We start from the raw sequence: 18,394 nt of genomic DNA, 5'->3' as shown, positions 1-18,394 counted from the left end.
GTCCAAAGATGTGCGGGTTAGGTGGATTGGCCATGCTAAATTGCCCGTAGTGTAAGGTTAATGGGGGTTGGGTTAGGTTACGGGTATACGGGTTACGTGGGTTTAAGTAGGGTGATCATGGCTCGGCACAACATCGAGGGCCGAAGGGCCTGTTCTGTGCTGTACTGTTCTATGTTCTATCTGCGGAGATGATTAAAAAGGAGCATTATAGGGCAGCATGTGACGCAGTAATTAGCACTGGGACTGCGGCGCTGAGGATCCGGGTTCGAATCCCGGCCCTGGGTCACTGTCCGTGTGGAGATTGCACGTTCTCCCCGTGTCTGTGTGGTTTTCACCCCCACAACCCAAAGATTTGCAGGTTAGGTGGATTGGTCACGCGAAATTGCCCCTTAATTGGAAAAAAGAATAATTGGGTATGCTAAACTTAAAAGAAAAAAAAAGGAGCATTATATTTTGAAACAACTTTTACTTTTTTTTTCTGACAGATGATTGACTGCATCAACAATGTTGAAAAGGAGAATAACCCTAATAACGGCTTATGGTCCGTCACTACGGTGAACTTCCACCCGTACAGATACTGGTGAAATTTTTTTACTGCAAATATCACCGCCAGTCCTTCCTTCTCGATTTAGGCGTACTTCCTCTCAGCCATCACCAAGGTCCTCGAAGCTTAGGCTATTGGCCGTTCTTCCCCATTCCTTCCTCTATGGGCTAAGACGGCTCCTACCCCGTAGGGGGATGCATCACAAGTGACCACCAACTCCTTCCTTGGGTCATAATGCTCTAGGACATTTTCGGATGACAGCTGTTCCTTAATGTCCCTAAATGCTCGGTTTTGGCGGGCAGACCATTTCCATTCTTGCCCCTTTTTTAGTAGCTGGTGGAGAGGTTCTAGGATGGACGCCCTATTTTCAATAAATTTTCCATAATACGTTACCAACCCTGGAAATGATGGTAACTCCTGGACCGTGGTGGGAGCTGGGGTTTCTTTTATTGCCCTTACTCTGTCTTCTAATGGGTGTAAGCCTGACTCGTCTACTTTATATCCCAGGTATGTCACTTGTGGGGCCAGAAAAACACATTTTTCCCTTTTTAGCCGTACGCCTGCCTTTGCGAAACGCCTGAACACTTCCTCCAGGTTCCTTAAGTGTTCCCTGTTTGGCCTACCCGTGATTAAGACATCGTCCAAATAAATCGCCACCTGCGGTAGTCCCTGCAGAATATTTTCCATCGTACGCTGGAATATAGCGCAGGCTGATGACACTCCGAAAGGTAGCCTAGTATAACGAAAAAGGCCCATCAGGGTGTTGATCGTAGCGAACGTCTGGGGGTCCTTGTCCAGTTTTAACTGCAGGTAGGTGTGGCTCATGTCCAGTTTCGTGAACAAACGCCCACCTGCCAATTTGGCAATATAGGTCGTCTATTTTCGGGATTGGGTATTTGTTCAGCAGTGCGTATTTGTTTACCGTCTGTTTGAAATCTCCACAGAGATGTATCGGGCCGTCTGGCTTCAAAATTGGTACCACCGCCGCTGCCCATTCCGAGAACTGTACTGGTCTGATAATGCCGTCGCGCCGTAACCTTTCTATTTCGTCATCTACTTTCTTCCTTAATGCAAAAGGTACCGGCCTGGCCCTACAACATTTCGGGAGGGCTTCTCGGTCCACGTGCAAAGATGCTTTGGCGCCTATGATTTCCCCCAAACCTTCCTGGAAGACCTCCGGGTATTTTTGGAGTACTCCACTCAACTGCCCGCTTCCACTCTGGAAAATTTTCATCCAATCTAATTTTAAGTCTTTCAGCCAGTTTCGTACAATTAAGCTCGGTCCGGAGCCCTCTACTATCGTCAACGGTAATCTGAGCAATTGTTTCTCATATTCCACGGGTACATGAGTTGTGCCTAGAACTTCCAGGGGTTCCCCCGTGTAGGTTTTAAGTTTCGTTGATGTTTTTGTTAGGGTTAGTGGCTGGAGTCCATCTTTGATTTTTCTAAATGCTGCCATTCCCATTACTGATACGGCCGCACCCGTGTCTATTTCCATTATTGTCGGCCGCCCGTTCACCCGTGGGGTAATCTTAATGGGTTCTACTTTCTTTGTTGCAATATTATATAATTGTTCCCCTTCGGAGGAGGATGGGGCATCTAGGTTGTGTACTTCCCTGCATCCCCACCTGCTATTCCTCTTTTGCCACCTCCTTCTAGGGTTTCTGTTGCTGTTACCCCACTCTGTCTGGTGCCAGAAACAGTCCTTCTCTGTTGGGGGAGCCTCAGCCGGTACTTCCCTCTGTCTCCAGTTAGTCCTGGCAGACTTGGGAGCAGTTCTGGGGTTTTCCTTTTTCCCTCTATTCCTCAGGCTTTTCCTGAGAGCGGCTATCTGGTAGCAGGGCCCGTTGTGGTAGTCCCTCTCACAGGTATCTACCTCCATTGGCATACCCTGTAGTTCCTGTGCCCCACTTGCTGCCTTTTCTGGGGACAGTGCGAGCTGTAACACCTGCCTGCAGTCTAGCTCCGTTTCCGCCAACAGGCGTTTCTGTATTGTGAGGTTGTTTATACCACACACTAACCGGTCCCGAAGCATTTCATTTAGCGTCGGGCCAAACTCACATTTTTCCGCCAGCCTTCTCAGGCCGGACAAGAAATTTGTGACTGACTCCCTGTCTTCCCGCTTCGCTGTGTAGAATCTGTACCTACGCAAAATGAGGGGTGGTTTTGGGTCGCAGTGCTCTTTCACCAATTCCGTTAATTCTTGGAAATTTTTCGTGTCCGGCGCATCGGGGTAAGTCAGACTACGTATAATGGCAAAAGCTGAGGGTCCGCATGCCGACAGCAGGATAAGCCGTCTCCTTTCGTCCGTCAGTATATCATTTGCCCAGAAGAAGTAACACATTCTCTCCACATACTGGGACCAGTCCTCAATAGCCGGGTTGAATGCCTCTAACCTCCCAAAAAACGTCATTTTTAAAATGGCAAGGCTTACCCTCCAAGTGCGGCAGCTGGTCTCCGCAAAATTCTTAGTTTACCTCGTCGCCACTGTAGTAATCCACGGGAGGCAGGAGTTCCGTCACCACACCAATATTTATTTACAATAACAATATTACGGGAGCAGCTACAAACAGTACTGCTAGCAGTGTAGTCAACTTAAGACTGGCTCACAAAGCCTACACAGGTGATTATATGGGCCCCCTCAATAAGCTATCATTGAGGGAGCTCATACTCCAATTGGCCAACCAATAAAGCCAATTGGAGTTCATTACAGGATGTGAGAGACTCTGAGTGGCGGTCTGATCCCTAACACTTGGGGGGAGGTGACTGATCCCAGAGATCTTCATTCAAATGGATAACCAACTCCTTAAAGCAAGTTGGTTGCATGTCGCTTTTCTCACCTCTGCTAAACCTGGAAGTTGTGATTGGGTGTTGTAATCTGGTCTGTGTTATTAAACGCGTGAACATTTGACCCGTCTCCAGCATCAGCTTGTGGGGGTTAAAGTGAAAGTGAAAGTGAAAATCGCTTATTGTCACGAGTAGGCTTCAAATGAAGTTACCGTGAAAAGCCCCATAATGTCTGATGGACATTATTTGCAAAATCAACAAGGAAACAGCATATGACAATCTTTTTCTCTAAGAGAAACATATGTTATCCAGGCACGGGATAGATTTTACTCCTGAAAACCAAATACACTTGGAATATAGTGTTCAATTCTGGTCGCCACACTACAGAAGGATGTGGAGGTTATGGAGAGGGTACAGAAGAGGTTTACTAAGATGTTGCCTTGTATAAAGGGTATTGGCTATGAGGAGAGGTTGGATCAACTCGGTTTGTTCTCACTGGAACAACGGAAGTTGAGGGATGACCTGACAGAAGCCTACAAAATTATGAGCAGCATGGACAGAGTGAATAGTCAGAGACTTTTTCCCAGGGTGGAGGGGTCAATTATTTGGGGGCATAGGTTTAAGGTGTGAGGGGCAATGTTTAGAGAAGATGAGCGAGGGATGTTTTTTACACAGCGGGTAGTGGGTGCCTGGAACACGCTGCAGGAGGAGGTGGTGGAAGCGGGAACAAAAGAGACGTTTAAGGGGCGTCTTGACAAATACTTGAATAGGATGGGACTAGGGTAGGCAGCCCGGTAGCATGGTGGTTAGCATAAATGCTTCACAGCTCCAGGGTCCCAGTTTCAGTTCCCGGCTGGGTCACTGTCTGTGCGGAGTCTGCACATCCTCCCCGTGTGTGCGTGGGTTTCCTCCGGGTGCTCCGGTTTCCTCCCACAGTCCAAAGATGTGCGGGTTAGGTGGATTGGCCACGCTAAATTGCCCTTAGTGTCCTCAAAAGTAAGGTTAGGGAGGGGGGTTTGTTTGGGTTACGGGTATAGGGTAGGTTTGAGTAGGGTGATCATTGCTCGGCACAACATCGAGGGCCGAAGGGCCTATTCTGTGCTGTACTGTTCTATGTCTCTATGTCTATGATACAGACCCCGGAAATGTAGAAGGTTTTAGGTTAGGTGGGCAGCATGGTCTGCTCAGGCTTGGAGGGGCCAAAGGGCCCGTTCTTGTGCTGTACATTACTTTGTTCTTTGTTTGTTGCCTGCTGTACTTTGCTGCCATCATTTTGAAAAGAAAGTGAGAAAAAAGCCATTCGAATGTAATTGTTCGTAGCCCACACCATTTTCCACGAGTCTCATGGGAAAAACTTTGGCAGTGCTTTACACTAGGCATGAGGAGGAAGCAGAAGGACTGATGGAAAGGCCAGTAAACGGGAGACCAGGGCCAAAGGGAACACGGGAGTTTGCGGCTGGAGGCGGTGCCATTTGGCTATTAGTGCCCTGTGTTTTTCCAGTTTGTATATAACAATTAAAGAGAGGCTGAGGGAAGAACACCTTTAAATTAGTGCCTGAAACCAACTTCAGGTTCACAGGCTAACCCCTCTCCAGTTGGTCAGTCGATTAGGTGTGGTAACCCCATTCATAGCGTCATTAGCTGACGTCTTGGCTGGTCGGTGATAATTGGTGAGCCAACACATGATTCGACCCACTGAAAATGCCAGGGCAGGAGAGAGTGGATTGCGCCCTTCCCGTACAATGACAGCAGACCTAATATTCAGCCCTGTGGGTGAGATAGCTGTGACAATCGTGAAAGAAATAATGTGAGGACTTTCTTGCAATATACTGCCCTTCTCTTCTCACCATGTTAAATTAATGCCAATATGTAATGAAATCTTATCAAAGGGCTTTAAACAAATCTGAAATCGACAATTGAATTAGAGAATCCTTCATAAGTATTTATATACCAGGGGCGGAATTCTCCGCAAGGCCCGACGGCGTCGTGAAACCTGGAGAGGTTCACGACGGCGTCGGAAGCCTCTCCCGGCCCCCTATTCTCCCCTACCCGGGGGGATAGGCGGGCTGCACCGGGAAACTCGGCGGCCGGGCCTTGTCCCTGGTTTCAAGGCCCGGCACGCCAAGAATGATGCCGCGGCTCCGCCTAATGACGTCAGCCGCGCATGCGCGGGTTGGACAGCTCAAAACCGCGCATGCGCGCTTGCCGTCTTTCCCCTCAGCCGCCCCGCAAGACGTGGCGGCTTGATCTTGCAGGGCGGCGGAGGGGAAAGAGTGCGTCCCCTTGAGACTCCGGCCCGACGATTGGTGGGCACCGATCGCGGGCCAGTCCCCTCCCGAGCACGGTCATGGTGCCCAATCTCCAATTCGCCTCCCCTAGGCCCCACACTTACCTGGCGCGCCAGGTTCACGATGGCAGCGACCAGGTGTGGTTGCCGCCGTTGTGACCAGGTCGGGAACAACAGGCCGCTCGGCCCATCCGGGCCGGAGACCCCAGCACTGACCCAGCACTGATCCGTGAAAAGCGGCGGCCAGCGTTTCTCCGAGCGGCATGTCGGAAAACCGGACATGCCATTTTGGAGAGGGTGGGAGAATAGCGGGAGGTGCGGGAGTGGACCTCCCGCTATTCTCCCACCCCTCGTGGTTGCGGAGAATCGCGGCCCAGATCTTGAGTGCACTGGTCTGAAGGCAACAAAACTAACTGTTTCTTTGTCCCCTACAAACATTAAGCATTGGGTCTTCGTAGTCAGCTAGGAATCCAAGCCCTGGGATTAATTCCAGGAGAATGAGATTGACAAGCCACAGGTGCAGGGCTCTGATCATTCATCTGTTTATACATAGATATAATTGAAAGTGGTGATTCATCTCATGTAAACCTCATGACCATTTGAAACAATCAAAGAATTTCCAGTGTCCTCCACATTTGGCGATATGAAACAAACATGTTTGAAGTTTATGTTAGCTGACAAGTCCCCTGGCCACGCTATCTGGGCAATCTGTTGGTGTGTGCCACAGGGCTCCCCTGGTTTTCAGAGTCAACTCAACAGTTTGAGCTCCAGCAGAAGGTGCCATTCAGAACTGCAAAATGCCTGGGGCAGCAGTTCTCTATTGTTCAGTGTATCTGTCACCCCTGACACTCACACGATTTCCCCAATTTAGCTACTAATTCCGACAGGCTCATCCGCATCCAGGTGGAACAAATCCACATCAAGATGTAACAAATATTCTGCACGTCACCAATGTAAGGGCTTAATTCCTAAACTGAATTTGTGTTTCAGAATATTGTGGGTTGTTTTGTTTCGAAGATCTGTTGATCGTTTTAGAATGCTGTCGATCGTCTTAGAATGCTGGGAAGTGCCTTAGCTGATGTGGCGGAATTTGTCCCAGCTGTCAAAATATGCAGAGTTTTCAGAGCAGGTTGTTGGATGTGGAGTGGCTTGAAACCTGGCTTGAGATCGAAGTAGAGCATCAACCAGCCAAGGAAGAGAATGCTTAATTGTAACAATATTAAATAAACATAGCACGTGTAGCCACTCCACTGAATGCCGTCTTCAACTGTTTAAGATTATGATTAGTAAGTTCTACAGGGAGGAATCTGCCTAATTCAATTTTCAAAAAGCATTGGTCACACAGGATGTTATTATACAAAACTGGAGCACATGGCATTGGCATATTATAAAATGGGGATTGGTTAGTGCACAGAAAATGGAAAGTAGGAATAAGTGTATGGTGTTTGTAACCAGCAGGATACTAGAAGGATCAGTGCTGGGGTCTCAACTGACCACAATCTGTATACAGCAATGACTGAGGTGAGGGGATTGATCATGATGTACCAAAATGAAGCTAAGTGGAAAAGTAAGCTGTTAGCTAACACAAAATGCTGCAAGGGAATACAGAGAGGTCAAGTGAGTGGGCAAGACGATGGTTGCTAAAATTTCATGTTGAGAAGTGTGATGCTATCCACTCTGGTAACAAAATACTAGAAAAACAGAATATTTGTAAATGTTGAGGGACTGGGAAATGTCAGAATTCAGAGGGAACTCCATGTAAATGAATCATAGAAAGTTAACAGTTACAGGAAGCATGTTGGGAACAAGTTCTTAAAGGAGAGGAAAAGGTAAAGAGGCAGACAGATTTAGGAAGGGAATTCCAGAGCCAAGACCCAGTTGATGGCACGACTGTCAACGGAAAACCTTTTTCACAAAATACCTTCAGCTCATGGAAACATGAACTGCCAATGGGTCTTTTTTTAATGTGTGGCCATATGTCAGCTGCCAATCTCTCTGTAGATACTGCTCTGCGAGCCTTATATAACTAATCCTGGGATAACACATTTTCTGGGCATAGTGCGATAATCTGTGTTTCCGTGCTTGGTAATTCTCTTCCCTTTTTCCACTTCTCTGAAGTTTTATTTAGAATGTGTTGGTACCCAATGTTGCCAGCCCACATAAACTGGCTGGTTGAAAACGAATTGTTGCTGAGCTCTCCATCATGGCAGCACGGTAGCATTGTGGATAGCACAATTGCTTCACAGCTCCAGGGTCCCAGGTTCGATTCCGGCTTGGGTCACTGTCTGTGCGGAGTCTGCACGTTCTCCCCACGTGTGCGTGGGTTTCCGTCGGGTGCTCCGGTTTCCTCCCACAGTCCAAAGATGTGCAGGTTAGGTGGATTGGCCATGTTAAATTGTCCTTAGTGTCCTAAAAAATACTTTTCACAGTAACTTCATTGAAGCCTACTCGTGACAATAAGCGATTTTCATTTCATTTTCATTTCATTTCAAAATTGCCCTTAGTGTTGCTGGGATGTGGGGATAGGGTGGAGGTGTGGGCTTGGGTAGGGTGGTCTTTCCAAGAGCCGGTGCAGACTCGATGGGCCGAATGGCCTCCTTCTGCACTGTAAATTCTATGAATCTATGAAAAAGAAACTATAGCAGCAAACTTGTTACATCTAACCTCAACAGTTATTTTGGCAAGTATCACAAAATAAAGATGACCAGTATCAGCACAAAGCACGGCCTGCCATTTGATCTAACTAGCTTTCTCACAACTGACCTATTATCGTAGAATTTACAGTGCAGAATGAGGCCATTCGGCCCATCGAATCTGCACCGGCTCTTGGAAAGAGCACCCTACCCAAGGTCAACACCTCCACCCTATCCCCATAACCCGGTAACCCCACCCAACACTAAGAGCAGTTTAGGTCACTGAGGGCAATTTATCATGGCCAATCCACCTGACCATCTTTGGACTGTGGGAGGAAACCGGAGCACCCGGAGGAAACCCCCTCACACACGGGGAGGATGTGCAGACTCCGCACAGACGGTGACCCAAGCCGGAATCAACCCTAGAGCTGTGAAGCAATTGTGCTATCCACGATGCTACCGTGCTGCCCTTACTGGCACTTGACGCAAATATGCCTTGTACCGAGAGTAAGAAATATCCACCGAAACAGCACATTCGTAAATGCATCATTACAGCTTCAAATAAAGGGATATTATGTTCTCACAAACTGTCAACATTATATACGTGCAAGACCAAAATAATCTGATTCCTGGCTCTCGCAGCAGGAATAATGTCAAAGTTATGGTACAGCAAATATGAAGAGATTAAATCAGAATAGGTCGAGTTCCCTTTGCCTGATCTTGATAATTTTTATGGCCTTCTCTGGGTCCCCCTGCTAGCCAGGGGATTCACGATTGCCCGCTGAATCCCACATTAGGCCTGAATCGAGATTTGTGCCAGGCGTCAAACCCGTCGGGGGTCTTCCAGCCCACCCCGTTGGCTGTAACCTGTTTCCTGACATGCCAGCCGAGCATCCTGCCTCGACCCAGTGGGACCATAAAGGGCTGTTTCACATCTCATTGATGGGCTGGACGCCTGATTCACTCGCCAGCTGGGATGCTCCAGCTCCCCAGCCAAGTCCCACTGGCGAGGAGTGGTGCAAGTATTGAGGAATGTGGATCGGGCGGCTTGCATTCCAAGGGGTAGCAAGGGGGTAAGCACTCTCCCGACAATTGGCAGCACGGTAGCATTGTGGATAGCACAATCGCTTCACAGCTCCAGGGTCCCAGGTTCGATTCCGGCTTGGGTCACTGTCTGTGCGGAGTCTGCACGTCCCCCCGTGTGTGCGTGGGTTTCCTCCGGGTACTCCGGTTTCCTCCTACAGTCCAAAGATGTGCAGGTTAGGTGGATTGGCCATGCTAAATTGCCCTTAGTGTCCAAAATTGCCCTTAGTGTTGGGTGGGGTTACTGGGTTATGGGGATAGGGCGGAGGTGTTGACCTTGGGCAGGATGCTCTTTCCAAGAGCCGGTGCAGACTCGATGGGCCGAATGGCCTCCTTCTGCATTGTAAATTCTATGTAAATTGCTGCCAGGGTGCTTGTGTTGGCTGGAGGGACTCAGGTCATGGATCTTTCCTGGGATGGGCTTGTTTGGCTGCTCTACCCATCTGCAGCCTTTAAACCCTTTAAACAGTCAGTTGGTATATCTAAAGTAAAGGCTTTTCATAATAATGTGGAAGCGTTCTCATCTGTACCCATAAACCCATTAAACAGTCACTCAGTATCTCAGAAATATACATCTTTCCTAATAAGTGAAACTGATCATATTTATACCCCTAAACCCATTAAACAGTATGTCAGTATGCCGAAGTTAAAGGACTATGAGATGAAGGGAAAAGTACTCCCTTTAAAGTAGCAGAAACCTTTGAAGTGGTTTTCACATAGTCAATTTCATTTCATTGCCCTTTAAAGTGAAGAAATTTATGTGCATGCCTGGAAGGCTGAAAGCTTTGAACTGCCTTGTTTACATTAAATTTCATACCCCATTGCCTGCTAATTGATTGACAGACTGAGGCAGTTTCAAAGGGGAACTTCAGATTGTTTATTTCTATAGCTCTGCAGGGATCCATTAACTCAGGGGAGCAGGTGTTTTCCTAACCTCAGTAGATTTTTACTGAGGTTGCCTCTTTGTTCTCAAGTGCATCCTGTAAAGAACAGCTGTGGCACTAGCCCACTGTTTAAATAATGCTGGCATTGTATTTTGTTTCAGCACTTAGAAATATGTATTAGAAGTATAAGGGAATAGCGAATATTATGTAACCAAAAATAATGTTATTTGAAAGTCACAAAAGCATAAGCGAATTTCAAAACATCAAACATGATTGATACTAACATTTTTTTATCATATTGTTAGGTGACATCCACCAGCAAAGGTAGTATTTATTGACAACGATTAAGTACCATGGGGGCATGAAGAGTTAATGACATTAAGTGGGACTGGAGTCACATATGGAGCAGAGCAGTTAGAGAGTTGGCAGATTCCTTTGACTGATGGGTGTTGGTGGCACTCTTGGGTTTTTAGAAAAACAGCAACTATGGTTATTTTCTAGAGCTAAGTTTTTTGAGTTCAGTTTAATATGATGGGATTGAAGCTCTCATCCTTGGAGTTTCAGGTACTGTACCTTTTCCTTTAGACTATCATACACATCCTGGGTCACAAGTTGGTCAGTATTTTATACCAGGGTATGTTCCTAAAATACTGACTCACCGAAAGTTTCAAAGACCATTCCGCGATGAATTTGCAAATGCCTTCCTCAGAAATAAGCTTGATTGGAACAAATAGCCTATAGCTGGCACATGGCAATTGCATGCTTTCCAATTATATCCCTTTAAACCTGAGGTGCACCTATGGCTATTTTCAAGTCCTTATAATAACAATGCTAAGCCAAGATCTACAGAATTCTCTACAGTGCAGAAGGAGGCCATTTGGCTCATCGAGTCTGCACCCATTCTCTGAAGGAGCACTCTACCTCGCACCCCCTACCCTATCCCATAACACCGTGCATTTACATAGATGAAACATAGAACATATAGTGCAGAAGGAGGCCATTAGTCCCATCGTGTCTGCACCATCCCACTTAAGCCCTCACTTCCACCCTATCCCCGTAATCCAGTAACCCTTCCTACCTTTTTTGGTCATGAAGGACAATTTATCATGGCCAATCCACCCAACCCGCACGTCTTTGGACTGTGGGAGGAAACCGGAGCAGCCGGAGGAAACCCACGCAAACACGGGGAGAACATGCAGACTCCGCACAGACAGTGACAAAACGGGGAATTGAACCTGGGACCCTGGCGCTGTGAAGCCAGTGTTAATCACTTGTGCTACCGTGCTGCCCTTGCATTTATGCGCTTGAATTTATCTGCATATTTTTTCTTTTTACCTGTCACAAATGAATTAATTAGAAAAATTCCTTGCTTTATGGAGTGCATGTAGCTGTTACGAACCAAGACATATTCACATGTATTCAGAGGTTTCAATCTAGAACATATTGCGAAGCAGCATGCAGTTTTTTCTGTCATGTGATGTCCATCTCAAACATTCAGGAGATCACACTGACCTTGATTTCTTGACAAAGGGATAACATTAATAGGTAAAAAAACAGATCAGTATTTAAACAATTAATAAAAAAAGACACCGACAAAAACATCATGGAGATTAAAGCCATATAATATATTCTTCTGTACTTGGCAAAATCTACATTTCCTTTGGTCTCAGAACTCTCAAGCCCTCTCTGTTTGGTGCTTTCTTTCTCTTTAGTACAGAGTGTTGGCACATGGTTAAATATTAAAACATAAGAAATGGGGCAATATGCAGCAGATTGAAGGAGGGAATAGGATATTAAAAAGACTAAACACACAAAGTGTTTGCACTTCAAGACGCGATTAATTATTGATAACGCATTCACAAAATCTTTTGCTTTGGTCGTTCACTGTTTGCAGACGCACAAACATATGTTATAAAATTAGTAAGCAAGGTCCTCAGAAACCAGGCAACATTGTGAGGGCTGAATGCAAATAAGCTGCCTCACAAAAAGATGAAGGCCATCTTCCAAATAATAAATTTGAATGAAATATCAAAACAACAAACCGTACAGGGAATCACTGCCACAGAGAAAGATGGCTTTCAGTTGGCCAGTCGAGGAAATAAAAAGAACAATCGCGGATCATTGTTTCTGAAACCTCTATTTTGTGGATTGGAGGGACTTTGAATATGTTATTTACTCACCATCACCCCCTTATCCCAGCTCCCCACTGAGGGGATAGGCTCTCATGGAAGAACTAATGACAGTCATGTTTGGAACGCAAATAGTACAAAGGCAGTATAGTTTCCACTGCTGCAGTCATTCATGGAAATTTGCAGGCAGCATTCAGAAAGATGCTTGTGAGGCAGCCACACATTTAATGGTGAACTGGTCTGCTAACAGTGCTGTTCCATCAACAACAGCAACGACTTGGATTTACATGGCACAATAAAGCATCACAAGGCATTTTCACAGGAGTACCACTGTGCAAAAACCAACACCGAACCACATTATCAGGACAGAGATAGGCATAAAGGAGAGTCGAAAAGCAGGGGACAGGTGTAGCGAGGCAGAGAGGTTTGGGGAGGCAATTGCAAAGTTTAGAATATAGATAATTGGAAATATAGTCAATGCAGCTGTGCAAATGTTCAAAATTGGATGAGCAAAAGGTCTTGGAAGCAGGCTACAAAGTTCAGGAAGGTGAGGCCAGAGAGGGATTTGGAAACAATGAGAAGAGAGTTGAGGCCAGTCAAAAATGGGAGCCAATGTCAGCAAGCACAGGGTTGATGCAAGAGACTGGGTTCAGGTTGAGGATGGACAGCAGAGATTTGCATGTTTAATCCAGGATTTACTGGGAGAATGGCCAGGTAGCGCCAGGATTGGAACCAAGTGTATGCTCCGCAGCAGATGAATTGTTCAATTTCCAAGAAAGGAAGGTCTAAATTTCTCAAGGACCTTCTCGATGATTGATTGGTTGGGCGGCTCAGTAATAAGACCTGACTAGACAGAAGTGCATTCTGATTTGTTTTCACTGACTTCCTCCTAATCCTTCAAGCCAAGGCCCCAATACGCTATCTGTTGCAGGATATGCAACATGAAGCATATCAGCACTTTGTGCTGGTAATCTGTACATTTCTACCCTTCCCTGTGAACAGTCAGTGGAACACAGATTTAAGGTAAGTTTGTGTCTTGGCAGTTCATACCACAGAGATGTAAACTGTTATCAGTTACTCTTCCTTAGTAACTTAGTTAAACATAATGAAACACTTTTGCATGTGTCAGGCACTTGGCTGAATTAAGAGAGGAGATTAATTGGTGGCTGCAAGGAAATTGATATTGTAATTCAATCAAGATGGTGCAACATAATTAACAGCAGCCTTATATCAAAGTGCAGACAACTGTGCACAATATAACTCGTTTACAATTTCAGCAATGGCACTTTCAGGGTGGCAAGGAATTCATTAAACTACCGTATGTATCTTTTCACCCCAAGTCTTTACAGTACCTTGTCTGTCGAATTGGCTTTTCAACTGCAGAAATCAGTTACCTCTAGATCAGGGGTGGGCAAACTTTTCCGTGCAAGGGCCACATTCAGAAATTCACAATTTTAAAGGGCCGCATAGTATATTAAGTAAAATAATTAATATTTAAAATAGCCAAAATAAAAGGTTTTTAAAGAAAAAAAAGCAATTAATTTTTATTAATTAATATTTTAAAGTAGAAACTTCACATGAAACACATGTTGTACTGAGCAATGATCACCCTACTCAAGTCAACGTATCCACTCTATACCAGTAACCCAACAGCCCCCCCCCCCCCCCCCATTAACCTTAAAATTAAAAAAAATTTTTTTTTAAACAAAATGTTTTTTTTTAATGACTTGATCTTGATGGGCCGCATAAAGACCTTTGGCGGGCCGCATAAAGACCTTTGGCGGGCCATATGCGGCCCGCGGGCCGTAGTTTGTCCACCCCTGCTCTAGATAATGAATTAGTTACCAGTGCCTTCCAAGTGCTATTTAATATTAATGTTAATTTGCTCCAAATCGCGGCTCTTATTTTATAACCAGCACCACCAAATTCTCCTCTTGAGCCATGCAATGTGATAACATTGACACATATGGGCATTCGCGAACGTGTCCTGCGATTTAACTCATTACTCCAAGCTGGTGGGGGAAATCAAACTGGATCCTGTGGCAGGATTTGGAAGCAACAAAATATCAGCTGCAGTATTTTTTGAGAATGGTGCTCAAGAGACCGTCCCTTAAGATGTGCTGGAACGTAAGGAATAAGAGCAGGAGTAGAACCTACGGCCCCTCAAGCCCGTCCAGCTATTCAATACGGTTGTGGCTGACTGTACGCCTCAATTCCACTTTCACCGCCGCTTCCTCAAATCCCTTGATATCCCTGATATTATCGATGGCAAATGTGTAACTTTGACTGACCTTGGCAGCACGCTGGCGCAGTGGTTAGCACTGCTCTCTCATGGCGCCGAGGTCCCAGGTTCGATCCCGGCTCTGGGTCACTGTCCGTGTGGAGTCTGCAAATTCTCCCCGTGTTTGCGTGAGTTTCGCCCCCACAACCCAAAGATGTGCAGAGTAGGTGGATTGGCCACGCTAAATTGCTCCTTAATTGGAAAAAAATGAACTGGGCACACTAAATTTATTTTTAAAAAAAAGAAAAAAATCTTTGACTGACCTTGCCACATTCCTCATCCGGCGCAGTGATGCCTGGTGCCTCACAGCTCCAGGGATCCGGGTTCAATTCCCGCCTCGGGTGACTGTGTGGAGTTTGCACGTTCTCCCCGTGTTTGCGTGGGATACTTCTGGGTGCTCTGGTTTCCTCCCACAGTCCAAAAGATGTACAGGTTAGGTGGATTGGCCATGCTAAATTGCCCCTTAGTGTCCAAAACGTTAGGTGGGGTTATTGTGGGGATGGGGTGGAAATCGGGTCTTTCCAAGGGCTAGTGAAGACACGATCGACTGAATGATCTCCTTCTGCACTCTAAATCCTTGATTTGAGAAGGCAATAGCTTCAGCGAGTCTCTTGTGTGCCCCTTTACTTGAATCGTGGAGTTGGATAAGATCCAAGATTATGCCATGCCCTGCTATATGTTCCAACTTCTTCGAAAGGGCCACAGGAGACACAAGATCAATGTGAAAATTCATGAAAGCAGTGGGTTCTTTGATCTTTATACAGTCTTGTATAAATCCATAACTGCTCCCAATTTTCTCAAACTCAAAACGCTGTCTGTTTTATTTCCCCCATATACTCTACTATCCTACAGAGCCTGTGCTATGCAAGTTGCCAATACTCAGCAGAGCCACATTAATAGCAACTGATACCAATGAAATTCTGCAGCAGTTTTCAGATTTATTGTAATCGTGCTCCGAAACATGATTCTCTGGGTCGGCGAATCATCGATCGTGCCGGTTTTTCACGCAGCGCCGGTCCGACGCCCTCCCGCCATTCTCCCACCCGGCGTGAATGGCCTAATCGTGAACGCCGTCGCGCCCCCCCCCCGGAAAATCGGCCGAGGGGGCAAGTCCCGCGATACTCTCTGGTGTCCTGTTGATTCCGGGCACCGTTCGCACCAGCAAATAAAAATCGTCAGCCAGTCATGCTGGCTGACGGTACGGGAGAGGAGGTGTGTTTTGGGCTTGTGACACTCTCTCGACGGACACGGACGGGGCTGCGACCGACGGGGGGGGGGGGCCTACATTTTGTGGGGGGGCCTGGGCCTCTATGCTGGGGGTGGGGGGGGGCTGGGGGCCGTGCGGATGAAATGCCAGCTGCCATGTCAGTGCAGTGTGTTGCCAGAGCCACTGACACCAGAGCGGCGGGCAGCCTAATGGGCACCAGGTGCCATCCGCCCACATGGCCCCGGGCCTTGCCTATGTGTGCGGCACCCCCCCCCCCCAGGGTCCCCATCTCCGCCAACGAGATCCAGTGCCCTCTGCTTGGGTACTGTGAGGGGGGTGCAGTACGGTTGACCCCTCCTCCAGTTCTCGCACACTCCCTGTGGTTGTGGGTGGTCTTCTCTTGGGGGGGGGGGGGTGCGGCAAAGCATCAGAGTTAGTCGGTACACAGCATTCCGTGCAGATGTCGCCTGTATGATGGCATGGGAGCACTGGGCATCCGGCTACAGCGGCTCTCAGGGGTGTGCAGCCTTCTAGAGTCAAGTGGGTGTTGGCAACACTCCTTGGGGCAAGGGGGGGGGGGGGGGGGGGGGGGTTTGGCCACATGTGTGGCTGGTAAGGGTTGGGTGGTGCCAGGGGCACTCCGGTATACTCACCCTGGTCGTGCATCTTCTTACGGCACTGCTCAGCCGTCCGTAGGGTTTGCTCCACCGCGCTTACCACGACGCCCAACTCACGCCAATTCCGTCCCACTGAGCTGGCACGGTGCTGGTGGCCACGTTGACGGCACAAGATCGCCCTCCTATCTTAGACTGCATCCAGCAGCGTCTCTAGGTCAAGGTCACAGAACCTCAGGGCGGCACGGCGGGGGGGCGTCCATGTCAGCGCTCTCGTGAGTTTGCGGCGTACGCGCACATTTTAAGTGCGCGACGCCGCGTCATCAGGGCGTCACGCAAATGACACTGGTATGGCACTATTCCCCCCGTGCTTCACGAAGCACCCGTGCTGGCCCCTTTTGCAGGCCAGAATAAGTCGTCGGATCGGGCCCCTGATGCCGTGATAAACGCGACACCGTTTACAACAGCGCGGGGACTCTGCCGTGGGATAGGAGTGTATCCCTGCCTCAAGCAGAAATCCTGTTCCCAAGTGCATAATGGCAACTCTGGTGAATGATTGACTATCGGTATTGTTTTCCAAGATCATCAGGAATAAACCATCCGCATCCTATCATTTGTTAGGCGGTGAAGAGTAGAATGTACTTTCTCCCATTAGATTGATTCCACAGTCTTCCTCTGTCCATCCAGATGAATCTTTACTGTGGTCCACTGGACTGAGTGCATGGCTCTGAATCGTTCTCTATCCAGATCATCATGTCTTCTAGAGAGCACTGGACTTGTCAGTTATTGCAATTATAGAATCTTAGAATGAGAAAGCACCATGAAGGCTAGTTAGCCCACCGTGCCTATTCAGCAGGGGAATTGAAATGTAGTTAATTAAATAAACCTGGAATAAAAACCAAGGTAAAAACCAAGTCAGGAAATGCAGCCATGGAAGCACCAAATAGTCATAAAGTCCATTTAGTTCCTGTGCTAAGGGTATTAAATCTGCCATCCTTATCCAGTTTGGTGTATGTGCGTGTGACCTCATACCCACAGTGATATGGTTGATGCTTAATAATAATAATCATCATAAGTAGGCTTACATTAACACTGCAATGAAGTTATTATGAAAAGCCCCTCGTCGCCACATTCCGGCACCTGTTCGGGTACACAGAGGGAGAAATCAGAATGTCCAAATTATCTAACAGCACGTCTTTCGGGACTAGTGGGAGGAAACCCACGCAGGCACGGGGAGAATGTGCAGACTCTGCATAGACAGTGACCCAAGCCGGGAATCGAACCTGGAATCCTGGCGCCATGAAGACATAGTGCTAACCACTATGCTACCATGTTGCATAACTGGCATAACCAATACTGTTAAAAATAGACAATAAATCCAGAACATGTCAGTAACACTAACATCTTGTAGATTAATATACAACAAAACATGCTGGGATCATTTACACCACTGTTTGCCAGATTTTGGATAAAAGCACTTCATCCGGCTATATCTCTTTCTTCGATCCTCCCTACCTCGGTACATTGTGAGATCTTGGGTTAGTGGGTGGGATTCTCCGACCCACCCCGCTGGGTGGGAGAACCGCCGGGGGTCGGCGTGACTCCTGCCCACGCCGTCCTCCTAATTCTCCCGCTCCCCAAAAACCGGCCTGGCGTGAGTCGCGCCGCCTGCCTCGGAGAATGGCAGGGTCCGGCGCAACTCAATGGGCGCCACGGCTGCCCAAAATCTCGCCCGTCTGTTGCCGGTCCCACCGGCGTAAATTGGAGTAGGTCCCTTACCGGCGGGACCTGGCAGTGCGGACGGGCTCCGGGGTTCTTGGGGGGGGGGGGGGGGCGCCGGGGGGATCTGGCCCCAGGAAGTGCCCCCACAGTGGCCTGGCCCGCGATCGAGGCCCACCAATTCGCTGGCGGGCCTGTGCAGTGAGGGCACTCTATCCTTCTGCAC

The 18,394-nt window shown here is 47.6% G+C and overlaps 1 protein-coding gene across 14 annotated transcripts in view; it reads right to left on the bottom strand.

Moving 5' to 3' along the window:
- eys (eyes shut homolog) overlaps positions 1-18,394 on the bottom strand; it is a 3,376,609-nt gene that overhangs the window by 3,085,693 nt on the left and 272,522 nt on the right. The window lies entirely within an intron of this gene.

The sequence above is a fragment of the Scyliorhinus canicula genome, chromosome 6, assembly GCF_902713615.1.
Source record: "Scyliorhinus canicula chromosome 6, sScyCan1.1, whole genome shotgun sequence".
Lineage (NCBI taxonomy): Eukaryota > Metazoa > Chordata > Chondrichthyes > Carcharhiniformes > Scyliorhinidae > Scyliorhinus > Scyliorhinus canicula.
The sequence above is the reverse complement of the archived record's forward strand: the minus strand, read 5'-3'. Positions and strand labels throughout refer to the sequence as shown.